This window comes from Mauremys mutica, chromosome 4 (genome assembly GCF_020497125.1).
Source record: "Mauremys mutica isolate MM-2020 ecotype Southern chromosome 4, ASM2049712v1, whole genome shotgun sequence".
NCBI lineage: Eukaryota > Metazoa > Chordata > Testudines > Geoemydidae > Mauremys > Mauremys mutica.
The window spans coordinates 124,709,664-124,716,771 of NC_059075.1; positions in this window are offsets into that span (position 1 = coordinate 124,709,664).

The window sequence follows — 7,108 nt, forward strand, 5'->3', positions numbered from 1 at the left end:
AAGTACGTATCTTCTTGCAGCATCAGCCCTTTCCTTTCCAGCTTCTGTGAGCAGGGCCTGCCTCTGGCTCACAGCTTAACTTTGCTTTATGTTAGCAAAGCCTTGACCATTACTTTAGTTTAGGCCTCAGGCCTCATACCAGGCCTTTATCAGGGCCTGCACTTACTACAATGGCCATCTTTGAAAAGGGCAGCTTGTGACCTTAGTCCCATTGTTAGAGGGCAGTTCTTAGGGAGCTCTCTGAAGATTTTATGTACCCACCTCTGCTGAAGGAGAAACTCCCAGCTATGAAGAATAGGATGAAAGGTTATTTTTGGTCAAACACTTCATAAATAAACCCAACCAAACTGAAAATCCATTAGACTAGAGCTACTCAACAGGGAGAGGAGGAAAGTGGAGTGAGCTGTGCTGTGAGAGTGAGACAAAACTGCCAGACGACTCGGGCTCTAAAAGCGAACATTTTATAAAATTGACATAAGGCTGACGTTTCTAATGTGAAATTATATCACATGGTCGAATTCTCTTTGGGTCTCTTGGTTACTGTTCCATATATGAACAATTTAATAATTAAAAAAAAGAAACTCAATCCTAAACTGTTGAGTGGAGTTAAGGCAGAGTATATCTCAATGTTTTTAAAAAGCCTTACAGGAATTCATGATTTTAAGGCTAGAAGGTGTTGGTGGCACCAGGCATGACCCAGTGTTGACAGAGGGGTGGAAAATGACAGTGCCAATAAAGGCTCCCTGTATTAGGCCTCTGCTTGTCTGAACCGCTTCCATGTTTAAACTTTAATTAACCCCACAGGCTAGATGAAAAAAATGAAATGTGTGGCAACTAGTTATCAGTACCAGGAGGCAATTATACAGCCTGCTTGCACCTGGCTAAAGGGAGTGAAACAAAATGACCGGTCAAGAAAAGTTACTAACAAGATAATATATTTTTTGCCAAGTATAATCTAACCTGTTTAAAGTAATTGCTACGTTATAATGTATTTGCTGTATGGGAACTAAAAAGGAGGGAGAAGAGGGGGAGGGAGGGGGGAGCTGGGCATTGGGGGTAATAAACATGCTTAGCTAAGATCATGTATAAAAACAGAGAGCTGCTTGTCTGGGGGGTGCTTGATCTGAGACCTTTCTGTGTCTCCGAGCACGTACTTTAAAATCTCAAATAAACTTTTTTTGCTTCTCCACCCTGGTGTGTCTAATTGGAGCGAGGCACTCCGGGCAATGAATCACTGTTGCTGTAGCCTCAGGCCTTTTGTGCCGGCAACAAAGGGACCATGGTGATCTTTTAGTCTGGCCTGCTGCATACAAAGGCCACAGAATTTCACCCCGTTATCTCTGCATCAGGCCCATAATTTCTGGTTGAGTTAGTGTATCATTTAGAAAGACATTCAGTCTTGATTTAAAATCAAGAAGGGTAACTTTTAAGACAGTAGTTGACCACTACTACAACCCATTTGAGAAGCCATGCTGTGTGATGTGGGAGAAATGGGTCCTGCTCCTGGAGGAGTGTGATGCAGGAATTGGAGAGTAAGCACCTGTTCCATTGGCTCTTACGCATCACATGAGGCTGTGGCATCTGCTCACAGGTGGGGCCCTCTCCCCACCATGCCCCAGCCTTCCTGGCTCTAGTGCCACCAAATTGCCTGCTCCAAACTGGGCTGTGGTGGGCTAAATAAAATGAGCTGCTGGTAGTTGCCTATTCCTGATGAAAGACTTCAAGTGGTGGAGAATCCAGTACATCTTTTGATAATTTGTTGCAATGTTTAACTAGCCTCACTGTTAAAAATTTGCTCCTTATTTCCAGCATGAATTTATTGACCTTCAGCGCAGGTCCCAGAGCAATGAGGGTGCAGCAGGTCATGCTTCACTGCAAGCCAGTCTCCCAAGTAATTACCCAGGGCTGCAGGCAGGCTTGTTGAGCCCTGCTGAAGCACATGTTGCCACAGCTTCACTGCTGCAGGACCTGAGCTAGCTAGTTTGGGTCTGTCTGGTCACCGTGTGATTGCAGTGTAGACATAGCCTTAGCCACAGCAAAGGAGCTCATGGTCCGTTTATTGTTCATGGTGACTTGTAAATCCTTTTAAGAACCACTTAAAGCCGCCCCCAGTATGTGTGTCCTATATTCCTTGTTGCTAAATGTATGATCTTGCATTTGGTGGTATTAAAATATCTCTTTTCTAGAAAAAACCAGCGTAAATGATTGATTGCTCTGTAGAACTGACCTGTATCATCATTTCCCCTCCACCAATTTTGTGACACCAGCAAACATATACCAGCAATAATTTTATATTTTATTCTAGTCCATTGATAAAGATATGGAATAATGTTGGACCAATGACTGATCGCTGTGGGACCCTATTAAAAGCCTCACCCAATGATTGATTCCCTACTAACATTTACTTTTTTGCAATGTATCAGTCAGATTTTAATCTGTTTAATGTGCACTAAATTGATATGAATAGTCTGATTTTTTTTAACTGGAATGTCATGCAGTCAAATGCCTTACAGAAGACGGCATACAGTGTGTCAGTTACATTTATCTACCAAATTTGTAATCTCATGAAAAACATCAGGGTTGTTTGACAAGTCCCATTTTGCATAAAACTATGGTGCTTGGTATCAGTTATGCTGCTACCCTTTACCTCTTTCCTGAAGGCATCGTGTATGATACTTGCCATGATTTCATTCAGGATGGATGTCAGGCTAACCAGCCTGTAGTTATCTAGATTGTCCCATTTACCATTTTAAAATATTGGCATGAGATTGGGGAATTTCCAGAGGACTGAAAAAATAACCCGTGTTCCAAGATTTATTCAAAATCAACATTGATGGTTCAGATAACTTATTGACCAGTCTTTTTCAAACTCCTGCATGCAAGTTATCCAATCTTGTATATTTAAATATGTTTGGGATGTGTAATTATCCCAGAAACAAAAATGATAAAGGGAGATTTCAAATTTAAGGTTAAATTTAAGAATCTAAATCTGTTAAGGTAGGGAACTGCCCAGCTGAGCCGTCTATACAATCTCAATTCTGCCCTGTGGTTGGGTATGTGTGTGTGGTGTATACACACACCCTGGCTCTAATGTGTCTATGAGCAATCACAATGGATCAAGGCCAAAACAGCAAGGAGGAAATACTGTCAGAGTTCTTCAGCAGCAGCCCCCTGTCTATGAACAGTTACAAGCCCTCCAGCAGCAGCTCCTGGAGTGTCTCACAGCTGAAAATCTTTGGGGGGCCAGTCTGCGCTACCTTGGTGCTGGCTTTCAAGAGGATGACCTCACAGTAGAGAAAGAAAGCTCCTTATTGCCATAACCAAAGGCCGGGGGAGTCTTGCATTGAGTACCCAAAAAACTGCAGCCAAATCTGAAGGTTTGTGAAGCAGGGATGGTGGGTGTTCAGTGGTAATTTGGGGGTGGCTTCCACTTTTGATGCTAAAATGAACTTTTGAAGGGGACTGCGTCTCCCAGCACTATGAATGACTGCTTCTGGGCTCAACACAGCCTCGGAGCCGGGGTCATGAGAGAAGAAATGGTATTGTTGAGGCATGCACAGACCAGTTGTGCTTCACCCCAAGGAATCTTCTGGACTCTGCACAGGCTGAGGCAATGCTAAGAGAAGGGTGTGGCAGTGGCCTCCTTTCCCAGACTAATGAGTTGCTCTTGGAGCACCCGGTGAGCAGAGCATGTTGGGGATCTGCTGATGAAGGGACAAAGGTCAGGAACACAGTAACCTGCTGCGCTGTCTCCATCACACCATGCATTCTTAGATATTTGCTTATCCCAGTTGAGTATATCAGTTGCTCTGGATGCCCCCTCTCCATGCAGAGAACCCCTCCCCAGGCCGAGCCCATCTCACTCTGATGAAGTAAACACCCACAGTGGGCCCATTTCTGCCAGCAGGACTCAACTGCCCCATTGTCCACACTAACATGAAGGCCCTGTGGACAGACAGACAGGGGCAGCCCTGATGCTGAGCAGAGGTGAGGCCATGCTCTGTGCATATACATGGCACAGCCTTCACTGCAGAAAATGGAGGTGCCAAGACATCCCTGCCACATGCCCAGTGGGAAGCCAGCAGGTCATACCCACTTGGGCATCACTCTACCAGGACTGGAGATTAGCAGTGGAAGCACAGGAAAGAGAGAGCGCTAGCTTTAAGTGGGGAGATTCAGGGGGATGGATGAGACAGGTGCTGACACTTCTCAAGCAAGCTCCTGCTCCTGGTAGCTATAGCATAGACCGGGCTGAGGTGCTCCTCTAGCTCAGTTATGAGTAGGGCCAGACAAGGGCCCACTCTAGGCTACAGCATGCAATGGTGGCAGAGTGCCAAAGCTGCCAGAATAGACACAGCCATAGGGCTGAGAGCAGTGTGGGAGAGGATCAGCGTTCACTGAAAGCTAGGGCCCCAGTGGCAAAGCGCCTTCCTTGCCTCCAGCAAAGACGCTAACTGGCCCATCGGCTAGGGCAGGGTTAGACCATGCCAAGGTGCAGAAGGGCAGGGTGGTTGTGCCCATAGCTTGAGCCCTGCCTCTGGCAGAGGATGCTAGTTAAAAATACTTGTGCATATTGGGGTGGGCACCAGGCAACCTTGTAGCTTGGGCCAACAGCGGATAGGCCTGTGCCTGAGCAAGCCTGGCCTACAGCTTTGGGGAGAAAAGCAGCTTGCAGGGCCTTATAGATTAGGGCAGGAGGCCTCAGAAAAGTGTCTCCGGAGGAGACGGCTCAGAGTACAGCAGCATGGGAGAACCAGGGCTCCATCACCTGCGGGGGGGAGGGGACAGTTGTGAGGACTGTGGCCTGGCTGCAACCAGCACCCGCTGCACAGCGGGGAGGGCAGCCCAGGGGCTGGGGGGCAGTAGTTCAGGGACAATGGAAAGGATGTGGGGGCAGGGAGACGCCCCCTACTCTGGGAGGCACTTATGTACCCTACCAGTGCTTCAGGGTAGGAGCCTTGTCTCATGACATCACCCAGCCTGTGCTGTCCTCACCGGTGTGGCTAGACAAAGGCATTGCTCACACCTGCAACCCTGCATCCCCTCTGGAACTCAATGGGGGTGACATGGGGCGGAGCAGCCTGATGGACCATGACCCTGCTGCAGCACTGGCAGAGTTGGGGGGTGGAGGGGACATGCTGTACCAGCCTCAAGGTCAGTGCCCCATGTGCCGAGCAGCACTGGGAGAGGCTGTGACTCAGGCAGGCCCAGGCTGCCCCATGGTGTAGCTGGGGCTGTAATGCCCCCAGCCCACCTGTTGGGGCTAAGGTAAACAACACTTGGTCTCGTGCAGTTAGGTATGCAGGAATGGCCAGATGGCTCAGCCCCAAGGCCCACCTAGCCCAGTGGTCTGTTGCTGGCAAAGGCCAGAACTAGCTACTTCAGAGGAAGGTGTAGGAACCCCGCTGTAGCAAACAGCATATACTCTGCCACCTCCTGCCCATGAAAGTCTCTGTGTAATCAGATCCATTCAAGTCCTGAAGCAGAATGTTTTAACCCAGCCAAAACTTTATTTTTAAAGCAAGATAGTCTAACACTTGTCATTAGCCACATAAATGCCCAAGCTCCCTTTGAGTATTGCTAGATAGTAACTTCCTCTAGCAGTGAGTTCTGCAGTTTAATTACACGCTGTGTAAAAAAAGTATTTCCTTTTATCAATTTTGAATTTGCATCCTTTTAATTGCATTGAATGTCCCTTTTCCTTATGGTATGAGCCAAAGAGAACAGAAGTTCCCATTCTCCCTTCTCTAGACCAGGCATCAGTTTGTATATTTTTAACATGTCTGCTTCTATTTGTTGCCTTTCTACTGTAATAATCCCAGTCTTTTCAACCTCTCTTTGGAGGAGAGTTTTTCTAAGTCCCTCTTCATTCTCCATGCCTTTCTCTGAACTGCCTCTGCTGCTTCAATATCCTTTCTGAACTGGAGGAACTAGTATCGCACATAGTATTTATTTATATAATGGCATTATAATATCATGTTGACAAATGGAGAGTGAAGAACTAACGAGTACCACTCAGCACCACCATAACTGAGATCTGGATTGTCTAAATGCGGCCTGCTGTTTGCTGCTTTCGTTTCTCCCAAGAGTGCAGGACAACAACAAAGCAGCGTTGTTCCCCAGTTCAGAGGCAAATGACCACACCTGGGGTCTCAAGAACAGCCCTCTGTAGCTGCGATGCAGTGAGCAATGCTGCACACCTACTGGATGGCTGCTCATCTTGTGCTGGCCTGTCAGGTCCTTCCAGACTCCACATAGCTGACCCCAAAGCTACTGAATGAATAAAATATGTGTGATGTCTCCCTAAGCCCTTTGTAGACTTTTACTTATACATTTCTGTTTTAGCTCCTTACTTTATATTGCTAGACCTTTTCCCCTCATTATTGCACCACTTGTGCAGTTGCTACTAATAATGATATTCTCTGTATTACTCTCCATCCCGTTCCTTTTACTGCCTAATATTTTGTTTGCTTCATTTGCCCACAGCTGCACAGTGAGCTGGTGTGTGCAGTGAGGTGTGCACTGGGATGAGCCAGTCGCTTTCCTCAAGTGACAGTTAACTTTGGATCCGGTGAAGTGTGCTCATAGCTTCCAAGGCCAGAGGACCTAGCTGGGCTCATCTGGGCTGACCTCCTGTATAACACAGGCCATGGGATTGTCGTGACTTCATTCCTGTTTGAACTAGAACAGATCTTTCAGAAAATCAGTCAATCTTGATTTAAAATTGCCAGTGATGGACAATCCACCATGATCCTTGGTGAGTTGTTCCCATGGTTAATTCCCTCACTGTTAAACATTTGCACCTTCGTTCCAGTCTCAATTTGTTTAGCTTCAGTTCTAGCCAGTGGATCTCACTCTACCTTTGTCTGCTCAAACAGAAGCTCATTATCACATTTTGGGTCCCCAAGAAGGTACCTACAGACTGTGATCCAGTCACACTTTAGCCTTCATTTGATTAAACTAAATAGATGGAGCTCCTTGAGTCTCTCACTATGAGGCAGGTGGTCTAATCCTTTAATCACTCTGGTAGCTCTTTGCTGAACCCTCTGCAATTTATCAACATCCATTCTGATGACACATTTCCCCTTCAGCAGGCATCACCTGAATT